This window comes from Camelus bactrianus, chromosome 9, assembly GCF_048773025.1.
Source record: "Camelus bactrianus isolate YW-2024 breed Bactrian camel chromosome 9, ASM4877302v1, whole genome shotgun sequence".
Lineage (NCBI taxonomy): Eukaryota > Metazoa > Chordata > Mammalia > Artiodactyla > Camelidae > Camelus > Camelus bactrianus.
Window position 1 is genome coordinate 22,074,495 of NC_133547.1, and position 15,124 is coordinate 22,089,618.

Genomic DNA, 15,124 nt, shown 5'->3' on the forward strand with positions numbered 1-15,124 from the left:
AGCCGTCCTTCAGCTATCTTGTTGGTAACACAAAGTTTCTTTTCAGTTGCACACTACAATCCCTGCTTATATATGGGAGGTAATAGCTCCAACTCGGTTTTACAGTGAAAAATGCAGGAACTTAAAACCGGCACTAGGAAACACACTGAGAACCCACAGTAAAAGTTTCTCCAGCACCACGTTCCCTTTGTGCTAGATGATCGAACGTCTCACCACATGCTCAGTTCTGAGAGTTAAGTGTGAGTGAAAGCCGTCCTTCACCTATCTTGTTGGGAACACAAAGTTTCTTTTCATTTGCAAACTACACTCCGTACTTTTATAGGGGAGTTACAAGCTCCATCTCGGTTTTACAGTGAAAACTGCTGGAACTTCAAACCGGCACTAGGAAACAGACTGAGAAACCCGAGTTAAAGTTTCCCATGCAACCCGTTCCCTTTGTGCTGGATGAATGAAAGTCTCTCCACGTGTTCAGATCTGAGAGTAAGTGTGTGTGAAAGCCGTCCTTCACCTATCTTGTTTGGAACACAAAGTTTCTTTTCAGTTGCAAACTACACTCCATACAATTTTATGGGGAGGTACTAGCTCCAAATCGGTTTTACAGTGTAAACTGCAGGAACTTGAAGACGGCACTAGGAAACACTCTCAGAACCCACAGTAATAGTTTCTCCTGCATACCGTTCACTTTGTGCTACATGAACGAACGTCTCTTCACGTGCTGAATTCTGAGAGATAAGTGTGTGTGTAAGCTGTACTTCACCTAGCTTGAAGGGAACACAAAGTTTTTCTCAGTTGCAAACTACAATCCATACAATTATATGGGGAGGTACTAGATCCAACTAGGTTTTACAGTGAAAACTGCAGGAACTTCAAATAGGCCATAGGAAACAGACTGAGAAACCAGAATAAACTTTCTCCTGCAACCCGTTCCATTTGAGTTAGATGAACGAACTTCTCTCCACATGCTCAGTTCTGAGAGATAAGTGTGTGTGAAAGCCGTACTTCACCTAATTTTTTGGGAACACAAAGTTTCTTTTCAGTTGCAAACTGCTCTCCATACAATAATATGGGGTGGTAGTAACTCCAACTCGATTTCACAGAGAAAACGGCTGGGCTCCAACTCGGTTTTACAGTGAAAACTGCTGGAAATTCAAACCGGCACTAGGAAACACACTGAGAGACCCGAGTAAAAGTTTCTCATTCAACCCGTTCCGTTTGTGCTGGATGAACGAAAGTCTCTCCACATGTTCATTTCTGAGAGATAAGTGTGTGTGAAAGCAGTCTTTCACCTAGCTTGTTGGAAACACAAAGTTTCTTTTCAGTTGAAAACTGCTCTCCATACAATAATATGGGGTGGTCGTAGCTCCAACTCTATTTCACATTGAAAACTGCAGGAACATCCAAACGGCACTAGGAAACAGACTGAGAAACCCGAGTAAAAGTTTCTACTGCAAATCGTTCCCTTTGTGCTGGATGAACGATCGACTCTCCACATGCTCAGTTGTGGCAGAAAAGTGTGTGTGAAAGCCGTCCTTCACCTAGCTTGTTGGGAACACAAAGTATCTTTCCATTTGTAAACTACACTCCATAAATTTATATGGGGATGTACAAGCTCCAACTCGGTTTTACAGTGAAAACTGTTGGAACTTCAAACCGGCACTATAGAAACACACTGAGAAACCAGAATAAAAGTTTCTCCTCCAACCAGTTCCCTTTGTGCTAGATGAACAAAAGTCTCTCCACATGCTCAGTTCAGAGAGATAAGTGTGTGTGAAAGCCGTACTTCACGTAGATTTTTGGGAACACAAAGTTTCCTTTCAGTTGCAAACTACAATCCATAAAATTATATGGAGAGGTACAAGCTCCAAATCGTTTTTACAGTGAAAACTGATGGAACTTATAACCGGCACTAGGAAACACACTGAGAATCAAAGTAAATGTTTCTCCTGCATCCCATTCCCTTTGTGCTAGATGAACGAACGTCTGTCCACATGATCAGTTCTGAGAGATACGTATGTGTGAAAGTCGTCCTTCACATCACCTGTTGGAATCACAAAGTTTCTTTTTAGTAGCTACCTACACTCCATTGAAATACATGGGGAGGAATTAGCTCCAACTCGGATTTACAGTAAAACCTGCAGGAACTTCAAACCGGCATTAGGAAACGAACTGAGAAACCAGAGTAAAAGTTTCTACTGCAACACATTTGTATTTGTGCTAGGTGAACGAACGTCTCTCCACATGCTCAGTTCTGAGAGATATGTGTGTGTGAAAGCCGTCCTTCAGCTATCTTGTTGGTAACACAAAGTTTCTTTTCAGTTGCACACTAAAATCCCTACCTATATATGGGAGGTAATAGCTCCAACTCGGTTTTACAGTGAAAACTGCAGGAACTTAAAACCGGCACTAGGAAACACACTGAGAACCCACAGTAAATGTTTCTCCAGCACCACGTTCCCTTTGTGCTAGATGATCGAACGTCTCACCACATGCTCAGTTCTGAGAGTTAAGTGTGAGTGAAAGCCGTCCTTCACCTATCATGTTGGGAACACAAAGTTTCTTTTCATTTGCAAACTACACTCCGTACATTTATAGGGGATTTACAAGTTCCAACTCGGTTTTACAGTGAGAACTGCTGGAACTTCAAACCGGCACTAGGAAACAGACTGAGAAACCCGAGTTAAAGTTTCCCATGCAACCCGTTCCCTTTGTGCTGGATGAACGAAAGTCTCTCCACGTGTTCAGATCTGAGAGTAAGTGTGTGTGAAAGCCGTCCTTCACCTATCTTGTTTGGAACACAAAGTTTCTTTTCAGTTGCAAACTACACTCCATACAATTTTATGGGGAGGTACTAGTTCCAAATCGGTTTTACAGTGTAAACTGCAGGAACTTGAAGACGGCACTAGGAAACACACTCAGAAACCACAGTAATAGTTTCTCCTGCATACCGTTCACTTTGTGCTACATGAACGAACGTCTCTTCACGTGCTGAATTCTGAGAGATAAGTGTGTGTGTAAGCTGTACTTCACCTAGCTTGAAGGGAACACAAAGTTTTTCTCAGTTGCAAACTACAATCCATACAATTATATGGGGAGGTACTAGATCCAACTAGGTTTTACAGTGAAAACTGCAGGAACTTCAAATAGGCCATAGGAAACAGACTGAGAAACCAGAATAAACTTTCTCCTGCAACCAGTTCCATTTGAGTTAGATGAACGAACTTCTCTCCACATGCTCAGTTCTGAGAGATAAGTGTGTGTGAAAGCCGTCCTTCACCTATCTTTTGGGAACACAAAATTTCTTTTCAGTTGCAAACTGCTCTCCATACAATAATATGGGGTGGTAGTAACTCCAACTCGATTTCACAGTGAAAACTGCTGGGCTCCAACTCGGTTTTACAGTGAAAACTGCTGGAAATTCAAACCGGCACTAGGAAACACACTGAGAGACCCGAGTAAAAGTTTCTCATTCAACCCGTTCCCTTTGTGCTGGATGAACGAAAGTCTCTCCACATGTTCATTTCTGAGAGATAAGTGTGTGTGAAAGCAGTCTTTCACCTAGCTTGTTGGAAACACAAAGTTTCTTTTCAGTTGAAAACTGCTCTCCATACAATAATATGGGGTGGTCGTAGCTCCAACTCTATTTCACATTGAAAACTGCAGGAACATCCAAACGGCACTAGGAAACAGACTGAGAAACCCGAGTAAAAATTTCTACTGCAAATCGTTCCCTTTGTGCTGGATGAACGATCGACTCTCCACATGCTCAGTTGTGGCAGAAAAGTGTGTGTGAAAGCCGTCCTTCACCTAGCTTGTTGGGAACACAAAGTTTCTTTTCAGTTGCAATCTACACTCCGTACAATTAAATGTGGTGGTACTAGCTCCAACTCGGTTTTACAGTGAAATGTGCAGGAACTTCATACCGGCACTAGGAAACAGACTGAGAAACCAGAGTAAAAGTTTCTCCTGCATCCCGTTCCCTTTGTGCTAGATGAACGAAGGTCTCTCCACATTATAAGTTATGAGGGATACGTATGTGTGAAAGCCGTACTTCACCTAGCTTTTTGGAAACACATAGTTTCTTTTCAGATTCAAAATACACTCCATACAATTACATGGGGAGGTTCTAGCTCCAACTAGATTTTACAGTGAAATCTGCAGGAATTTCAAAACTGCCGTAGGAAAAAGACTGAGAAACCAGAGTAAAAGTTTCTACTGCAACACGTTTCAATTTGTGCTAGGTGAACGAACGTCTCTCCACATGCTCATTTCTGAGAGGTAAGTGTGTGTTATAGCCGTCCTTCACCTAGCTTTTTGGGAACACAACGTTTCTGTTAAGTTGCCAGCTACAGTCCATTAGTATATATGGGGAGTTACAATCTCCATCTCGTTTTTATAGTGAAAACTGCAGGAACTTCAAAAAGGCACTAGGAAACTGACTGGGAAACCAGAGTAATAGTTTTACCTGCAACCCGTTCCCTTTGTGCTATATGAACGAACGTCTCTACACTTGCTCAGTTCTGAGAGATAAGTGTGTGTGAAAGCCGTCCTTCACCTACCTTGTTGGGAACAAATAGTTTCTTTTCAGTTGCAAACTACATTCCATTCAATTAAAAGGGGAAGTACAAGCTCCAACTCTTTTTTACAGTGAAAACTGCAGAAAATTCTAACCGGCACTAGGAAACACAGTAAGAATCCACAGTAAAAGATTCTCCTGCAAACCTTTCCTTTTGTGCTAGATGAACGAAAGTGTCTCCACATGATCAGTTCTGAGAAATAAGTGTGTGTGAAAGCTGTACTTCACATAGCTTGTTAGGAAAACAAAGATTCTTTTCAGTTGCAAAGTACATTCCACACAATTATATGGTGAGGTACTAGCTCCAACTCGATTTTACAGTGAAAAGTGCATGAAATTCAAACCGGCACTAGGAAACACCCTGAGAAACCAAAGTAAAAGTTTCTCCTGTAACCCGTTCCCTTTGTGCTAGATGAACGAACGTCTCTCCACGTGCTCATTTCTGAGAGATAAGTGTATGTGAAAGCCGTCCTTCACCTACCTTGTTGGGAACACAAAGTTTCTTTTCAGTTGCAAACTACAATCCATAAAATTAAAAGGGGAGATACTAGTTCAAACTCGGTTTTACAGTGAAAACTGCAGGAACTTCAAACCGGCACTAGGAAATAGTCTGGTAAAAGAGAGAAAAAGGTTCTCCTGCAACCCGTTCCCTTTGTGATAGATGAACGAACTTCTATCCACATTATTAGATCTGAGATATAAGTGTTTTTGAAAGCCATCCTTCACCTAACTTTTGGGAACAAATAGTTTCATTTCAGTTGCAAACTAAACTCCATTTAATTATATATGGGATTACTAGCTCCAACACGGTTTTACAGTGAAAACTGCTGGAATGTGAAACCGGCACTAGGAAACAAACTGAGATAACAGAGTAAAAGTTTCTCCTGCAATCCGTTCCCTTTGTGGTAGATGAACGAAGATCTCTCCACATGCTCATTTCTGAGACATAAGTGAGTGAGAAAGCCGTCCTTCATCTAGCTTGTTGGGAACACAAATTTTCTTTTAAGTTTCAAACTACAATTCATACAATTTTATGGGGAGGTACTAGCTCCAACTCGGTTTTACAGTGGAAATTGCTGGAAATTGAAACCGACACTAGGAAACTCAATGAGAAACTACAGTATTCATTTCTTCTGCAACTCGTTCATTTTGTGATGAACGAACGTCCTCCACGTGCTCAATTCTGAGAGAGAAGTGTGTGTGAAAGCCTTCCTTAAACTAGCTTGTTGGGAACACAAATTTTTTTCATTTGCAATCTAAACTCCATACTATTAAATGGGGAGGTACTACCTCCAACTCGGTTTTACAGTGAAAAATTCAGGAAATTCAAAACGGCACTAGGAATCAGACAGAGAAACCAGAGAAAAATTTCTCCTGCAAACCGTTCCATTTGTGCTAGATGAACGAAGGTTTCTACATATTATAAGATATGAGTGATACGTATATGTGAAATCCGTCCTTCACCTAGCTTGTTGGGAACACATAGTTTCTTTTCAGATGCAAACTACACTCCATAATATTATATGGGGAATTACCAGCTCCAACACAATTTTACAGAGAAAAGTGCAGGAAATTCAAACCGGCACTAGGAAACAGACTGAGAAACCAGAGTAAAAGTTTCTCCTGCAACCTGTTCCCTTTGTACTAGATAAACGAATATCTCTCCACATTATCAGCTCTGAGAGATACGTGTGTGTGAAAGCCGTACTTCAGGTAGCTTGTTGGGAACACAAAGTTTCTCTTCAGTTGCAATCTACACTCCATACAATTACATAGGGAGGTACTAGCTCCAACTTGGATTTACAGTGAAAACTGCTGGAACTTGAAACCGGCACTATTAAACACAGTGAGAAACCACAGTAATTGTTTCTCCTGCAACCAGTTCACTTTGTGCTACATGAACGAAAGTCTCTCCACGTGCTCAAATCTGAGAGATAATTGTGTGTGAATGCTGTCCTTCATCTAACTTGTTGGGAAAACAAAGTTTCCTTTCTGTTGCAAACTACACTCCATAAAATTACATGGGGAGGTACTAGCTCCAACTAGGGTTTACAGTGAAATCTGCAGGAACTTCAAAACTGCCGTAGGAAAAAGACTGATAAACCAGAGTAAAAGATTTACTGCAAAAAGTTTCTATTGGTGCTAGGTGAACGAACGTCTCTGCACATGCTCAGTTCTGAGAGATATGTCTGTGTGAAAGCCGTCCTTCACCTATCTTGTTGGGAACACAAAGTTTCTTTTCAGTTGCACACTACAATCCCTACCTATATATGGGAGGTACTAGCTCCAACTCGGTTTTACAGTGAAAACTGCAGGAACTTAAAACGGGCACTAGGAAACATACTGAGAACCCACAGTAAAAGTTTCTCCTGTACTACATTCCCTTTGTGCTAGATGATCGAACGTCTATCCACATGCTCAGTTCTGAGAGGTAAGTGTGAGTGAAAGCCGTCCTTCACCTATCTTTTTGGGAACACATAGATTCTTTTCATTAGCAAACTACTCAGTACTTTTATATGGGGAGTTACAAGCTCCAACTCGGTTTTACAGTGAAAACTGCTGGAACTTCAAACCGGCACTAGGAAATACACTGAGAAACCCGAGTAAAAGTTTCTCATGCAACCCGTTCCCATTGTGCAGGATGAACGAAAGTCTCTCCACATGTTCATTTCTGAGAGATAAGTGTGTGTGAAAGCAGTCTTTCACCTAGCTTGTTGGAAACACAAAGTTTCTTTTCAGTTGGAAACTGCTCTCCATATAATAATATGGGGTGGTCGTAGTTCCAACTCGATTTCACAGTGAAAACTGCAGGAACTTCAAACCGGCACTAGGAAACAGACTGAGAAACCCGAGTAAAAGTTTCTACTGCAAATCGTTCCGTTTGTGCTAGATGAATGATCGACTCTCCACATGCTCATTTGATGCAGATAAGTGTGTGTGAAAGCCTTCCTTCACCTAGCTTGTTGGGAACACAAAGTATCTTTTCATTTGCAATCTACACTCCATACAATTAAATGGGGAGGTACTAGCTCCAACTCGGTTTTACAGTGAAAATTGCAGGAACTTCCTACCGGCACTAGGAAACAGACTGAGAAACCAGAGAAAAATTTCTCCTGCAACACGCTCCATTTGTGCTAGATGAACGAAGGTCTCTCCACATTATAAGTTATGAGGGATACGTATGTGTGAAAGCCGTCCTTCACCTAGCTATTTGGGAACACATAGTTTCTTTCCATTTGCAAACTACACTCCATAAATTTATATGGGTATGTACAAGCTCCAACTAGGTTTTACAGTGAAAACTGCAGAAAATTCAACCCGGCACTAGGAAACAGACTGAGAAACCAGAGTAAAAGTTTCTCCTGTAACCTGCTTCCTTTGTAATAGATAAACGAATATCTCTACACATTATCAGCTCTGAGAGATAAGTGTGTGTGAAAGCCGTACTTCAGGTAGCTTGTTGGGAACACAAAGTTTCTCTTCAGTTGCAAACTACACTCCAAACAATTATATGGGGAGGTACTAGCTCCAACTTCAATTTACAGTGAAAACTGCTGGAACTTGAAACCGGCACTATTAAACACAGTGAGAAACCACAGTAATAGTTTCTCCTGCAAACATTTCAGTTTGTGCTAGATGAACGAACGTCTCTCCACGTGCTCAAATCTGAGAGATAATTGTGTGTGAATGCTGTCCTTCATCTAACTTGTTGGGAACACAAAGTTTCTTTTCAGTTGCAAACTACACTCCATACAATTACATGGGGAGGTACTAGCTCCAACTAGGGTTTACAGTGAAATCTGCAGGAACTTCAAAACTGCCGTAGGAAAAAGACTGAGAAACCAGAGTAAAAGTTTCTACTGCAACACGTTTCTATTTGTGCTAGGTGAACGAACGTCTCTCCACATGCTCAGTTCTGAGAGATATTTGTGTTTGAAAGCCGTCCTTCACCTATCTTGTTGGGAACACATAATTTCTTTTCAGTTGCACACTACAATCCCTACCTATATATGGGAGGTACTAGTTCCAACACGGTTTTATAGTGAAAACTCCAGGAACTTAAAACCGGCACTAGGAAACACACTGAGAACCCACAGTAAAAGTTTCTCCTGCACCACGTTCACTTTGTGGAAGATGATCGAACATCTCTCCACATGCTCAGTTCTGTGAGCTAAGTGTGAGTGAAAGCCTTACTTCACCTATCTTTTTGGGAACACAAAGTTTCTTTTCATTTGCAAACTGCTCTCCATACAATAATATGGGGTGGTAGTAACTCCAACTCTATTTCACAGTGAAAACTGCTGGGCTCCAAATCGGTTTTACAGTGAAAACTGCTGGAACTTCAAATCGGCACTAGGAATCACACTGAGAGACCAGAGCAAAAGTTTCTCATTCAACCCGTTCCCTTTGTGTTGGAAGAACGAAAGTGTCTCCACATGTTCATTTCTGAGAGATAAGTGTGTGTGAAAGCATTCTTTCACCTAGCTTGTTGAAAACACAAAATTTCTTTTCAGTTGAAAACTGCTCTTCATACAATAATATGGGGTGGTCTTAGCTCCAACTCGATTTCACAGTGAAAACTGCAGGAACTTCAAACCGGCACTAGGAAACAGACTGAGAAATAAGAGTAAAAGTTTCTACTGCAAATCGTTCCTTCGTGCTAGATGAACGATCGACTCTCCACATGCTCAATTGTGGCAGATAAGTCTGTGTGAAAGTCGTCCTTCAACTAGCTTGTTGGGAAGACAAAGAATCTTTTCATTTGCAATCTACACTCCATACAATTAAATGGGGAGGTACTAGCTCCAACTCGGTTTTACAGTGAAAAGTGCAGGAACTTCATACCGGCACTAGGAAACAGACTGAGAAACCAGAGAAAAATTTCTCTTGCAAACCGTTCCATTTTTGCTAGATGAACGAAGGTCTCTCCACATTATAATTTATGAGGGAAACGTATGGGTGAAAGCCGTCCTTCACCTAGCTTGTTGGGAACACATAGTTTCTTTTCAGATTCAAACTACACTCCATAAATTTATAAGGGGTACTACCAGCTCCAACTCAATTTTACAGTGAAAACTGCAGGAAATTCAAACCGGGACTAGGAAACAGACTGAGAAACCACAGTAAAAGTTTCTCCTGCAACCTGTTACCTTTGTACTAGATAAACGAATATCTCTCCACATTATCTGCTCTGAGAGATACGTGTGTGTGAAAGCCGCACTTCAGGTAGCTTTTTGGAAACACAAAGTATCTTTCCATTTGCAATCTACACTCCATAAATTTATATGGGGATGTACAAGCTCCAACTCGTTTTTACAGTGAAAACTGCTGGAACTTCAAACCGGCACTATAGAAACACACTGAGAAACCAGAATAAAAGTTTCTCCCCCAACCAGTTCCTTTTGTGCTAGATGAACAAAAGTCTCTCCACATGCTCAGTTCAGAGAGATAAGTGTGTGTGAAAGCCGTACTTCACTTAGATTTTTGGGAACACAAAGTTTCCTTTCAGTTGCAAACTTCAATCCATAAAATTATATGGAGAAGTACAAGCTCCAAATCATTTTTACAGTGAAAACTGATGGAACTTATAACCGGCACTAGGAAACACACTGAGAATCAAAGCAAATGTTTCTCCTGCATCCCGTTCCCTTTGTGCTAGATGAACGAACGTCTGTCCACATGATCAGTTCTGAGAGATACGTATGTGTTAATGTCGTCCTTCACATAACCTGTTGGGTTCACAAATTTTCTTTTTAGTTGCTAACTACACTCCATTGAATTATATGGGTAGGTATTAGCTCCAACACGGATTTACAGTAAAACCTGCAGGAACTTCAAACCGGCACTAGGAAACGAACCGAGAAACCAGAGTAAAATTTCTACTGCAACACGTTTCTATTTGGGCTAGGTGAACGAACGTCTGTCCACATGCTCTGTCTGAGAGATATGTGTGTGTGAAAGCCGTCCTTCAGCTATCTTGTTGGTAACACAAAGTTTCTTTTCAGTTGCACACTACAATCCCTACATATATATGGGAGGTACTAGCTCCAACTCGGTTTTACAGTGAAAACTGCAGGAACTTAAAACCGACACTAGGAAACACACTGAGAACACACAGTAAAAGTTTCTCCTGCACCATGTTCCCTTTGTGCTAGATGATCAAACGTCTCTCCACATGCTCAGTTCTGAGAGCTAAGTGTGAGTGAAAGCCGTCCTTCACCTTTCTTGTTGGGAACACAAAGTTTCTTTCATTTGCAAACTACCCTCCGTAATTTTATAGGGGAGTTACAAGCTCCAAATCGGTATTACAGTGAAATCTGCTGGAACTTCATACCGGCACTAGGAAACAGATTGAGAAACCCGAGTTAAAGTTTCCCATGCAAACCGTTCCCTTTGTGCTGGATGAACGAATGTCTCTCCAAGTGTTCAGATCTGAGTGTAAGTGTTTGTGAAAGCAGTCCTTCACATATCTTGTTTGGAACACAAAGTTTCTTTTCAGTTGCAAACTACACTCCGTACAATTATATGGGTAGGTACTAGCTCCAAATCGGTTTTACAGTGTAAACTGCAGAAACTTGAATTCGGCACTAGGAAACACACTCATAAACCACAGTAATAGTTTCTCCTGCATACCGTTCACTTTGTGCTACATGAACGAACGTCCCTTCACGTGCTGAATTCTGAGAGATAAGTGTGTGTGTAAGCTGTACTTCACCTAGCTTGTTGGGAACACAAAGTTTTTCTCAGTTGCAAACTAAAATCCATACAAATATACGGGGACGTACTAGCTCCAACTAGGTTTTACAGTGAAAACTGCAGGAACATCAAATCGGCCATAGGTAACAGACTGAGAAACCAGAATAAACTTTCTCCTGCAACCCGTTCCATTTGAGTTAGATGAACGAACTTCTCTCCACATGCTCAGTTCTGAGAGATAAGTGTGTGTGAAAGCCGTCCTTCACATAGCTTGTTGGAAACACAAACTTTCTTTTCAGTTGCAAACTACACTCCATACAATTATATGGGGAGGTACTAGCTCCAACTTAGATTTACAGTGAAAACTGCTGGAACTTGAAACCCACACTATTAAACACAGTGAGAAACCACAGTAATAGTTTCTCCTGCAACCAGTTCACTTTGTGCTACATGAACGAACGTCTCTCCTCGTGCTCAAATCTGAGAGATAATTGTGTGTGAATGCTGTCCTTCATCTAACTTGTTGGGAACACAAAGTTTCCTTTCTGTTGCAAACTACACTCCATACAATTACATGGGGATGTTCTAGCTCCAACTATGGTTTACAGTGAAATCTGCAGGAACTTCAAAACTGCCGTAGGAAAAAGACTGAGAGACCAGAGTAAAAGTTTCTACTGCAACACGTTTCTATTTGTGCTAGGTGAACGAACGTCTCTCCACATGCTCAGTTCTGAGAGATATGTCTGTGTGAAAGCCGTCCTTCACCTATCTTGTTGGGAACACAAAATTTCTTTTCAGATGCACACTACAATCCCTACCTATATATGGGGGGTACTAGTTCCAACTCGGTTTTAAAGTGAAAACTGCAGGAACGTAAAACCGGCACTAGGAAACACACTGAGAACCCACAGTAAAAGTTTCTCCTGCACCACGTTCCATTTGTGCTAGATGATCGAACGTCTCTACACATGCTCATTTCTGAGAGCTAATTGTGAGTGAAAGCCGTCCTTCACCTATCTTTTTGTGAACAAAAATTTTCTTTTCAGTTGCAAACTGCTCTCCATACAATAAATTGGGGTTGTATTAGCTCCAACTCGATTTCAAAGGGAAAACTGCTGGAACTTCAAACCAGCACTAGGAAACAGACTGAGAAACCCAAGTATAAGTTTCTACTGCAAATCGTTCCCTTTGTGCTAGATGAACGATCGACTCTCCACATGTTCAGTTGTGGCAGATAAGTGTGTGTGAAAGCCGTCCTTCACCTAGCTTGTTGGGAAACCAAAGTATCTTTTCATTTGCAAACTACACTCCATAAATTTATATGGGGATGTACAAGCTCCAACTCGGTTTTACAGTGAAAACTGCTGGAACTTCAAGCCGGCACTATAGAAACACACTGAGAAACCAGAATAAAAGTTTCTCCTCCAACCCGTTCCCTTTGTGCTAGATGAACGAAAGTCTCTCCACATGCTGTGTTCAGAGAGATAAGTGTGTGTGAAAGCCGTAGTTCACGTAGATTTTTGGGAACACAAATTTTTCTTTCAGTTGCAAACTACACTCCATACAATTATATGGGGATATACAAGCTCCAAATCATTTTTACAGTGAAAACTGATGGAACTTATAACCGGCACTAGGAATCACACTGAGAATCAAAGTAAATTTTTCTCCTGCAACCCTTTCCCTTTGTGCTAGATGAGCGAAATTCTGTCCACATGATCAGTTCTGAGAGATACGAACGTGTGAAAGTCGTACTTCACATAACCTGTTGGGATCACAAAGTTTCATTTTAGTTGCTAACTACACTCCTTTGAATTATATGGGTAGGTATTAGCTCCAACTCGGATTTACAGTAAAACCTGCAGGAACTTCAAACCGGCACTAGGAAATGAACTGAGAAACCAGAGTAAATGTTTCTACTGCAACACGTTTCTATTTGTGGTAGGTGAACGAACGTCTCTCCCCATGCTCAGTTCTGAGATCTAAGTGTGAGTGAAAGCCTTCCTTCACCTATCTTGTTGGGAACACAAAGTTTCTTTTCAGTTGCAAACTACACTCCGTAATTTTATATGGGGAGTTAGAAGCTCCAAATCGGTTTTACAGTGAAAATTGCTGGAACTTCAAAACGGCACTAGGAAACACACTCAGAAACCCGAGTTAAAGTTTCCCATGCAACCCGTTCCCTTTGTGCTGGATGAACGAAAGTCTCTCCACGTGTTCAGATCTGAGAGTAAGTGTGTGAAAGCCGTCATTCACATATCTTGTTTGGAACACAAAGTTTCTTTTCAGTTGCAAACTACACTCCATACAATTATATGGGGAGGTACTAGCTCCAAATCGGTTTTACAGTGTAAACTGCAGGAACTTGAAGACGGCACTAGGAAACACACTCATAAACCACAGTAATAGTTTCACCTGCATACCGTTCACTTTGTGCTACATGAACGAACGTCTCTTCACGTGCTTATTTCTGAGAGATAAGTGCGTGTGAAAGCTGTACTTCTACCTAGCTTGTTGGGAACACAAAGTTTTTTTTCAGTTGCAAACTTCAATCCATACAATTATATGGGGAGGTACTAGCTCCAACTAGGATTTACAGTGAAAACTGCAGGAACTTCAAATCGGCCATAGGAAACAGACTGAGAAACCAGAATAAACTTTCTCCTGCAAACCATTCCATTTGAGTTAGATGAACGAACTTCTCTCCACATGCTCAGTTCTGAGAGATAATTTTGTGTGAAAGCCGTCCTTAACCTAGCTTGTTGGGAACACATAGTTTCTTTTCAGTTGCAAACTACACTTCATACAATAATATGGGGAGGTACTAGCTCCTAAATGGTTTTACAGTCAAAACTGCAGGAACTTCAAACCGGTACTAGGAAAAAGTCTGAGAAACAAGAGTAAAAGTTTCTCCTGCAAACCGTTCCCTTTGTGCTACATGAAAGAAAGTCTCTCCACATGTTCATTTCTGAGAGATAAGTGTGTGTGAAAGCAGTCTTTCACCTAGCTTGTTGGAAACACAAAGTTTCTTTTCAGTTGCAAACTGCTCTCCATACATTAATATGGGGTGGTATTAGCTCCAACTCGATTTCACAGTGAAAACTGCAGGAACTTCAAACTTTCACTAGTAAACAGACTGAGAAACCCGAGTAAAAGTTTCTACTGCAAATCGTTCCCTTTGTGCTAGATGAACGATCGACTCTCCACATGCTCAGTTGTGGCAGATAAGTGTGTGTGAAAGCCGTACTTCACCTAGCTTGTTGGGAACACAATGTATCTTTTCATTTGCAAACTGCCATCCATAAATTTATATGGGGATGTACAAGCTCCAACTCGGTTTTACAGTGAAAACTGCTGGAACTTCAAACCGGCACTATAGAAACACACTGAGAAACCAGAATAAAATTTTCTCCTTCAACCCGTTCCCTTTGTGCTAGATGAATGATCGAATCTCCACATGCTCAGTTGTGGCAGATAAGTGTGTGTGAAAGCCGTACTTCACCTAGCTTGTTGGGAACACAATGTATTTTTTCATTTGCAAACTACCATCCATAAATTTATATGTGGATGTACAAGCTCCAACTCGGTTTTACAGTGAAAACTGCTGGAACTTCAAGCCGGCACTATAGAAACACACTGAGAAACCAGAATAAAAGTTTCTCCTCCAACCAGTTTCCTTTGTGCTAGTTGAACGATAGTCTCTCCACATGCTCAGATCTGAGAGATAAGTGTGTGTGAAAGCCGTACTTCACGTAGATTTTTGGGAACACAAAGTTTCCTTTCAGTTGCAAACTACAATCCATAAAATTATATGTGGATGTACAAGCTCCAAATCTTTTTTACAGTGAAAACTGA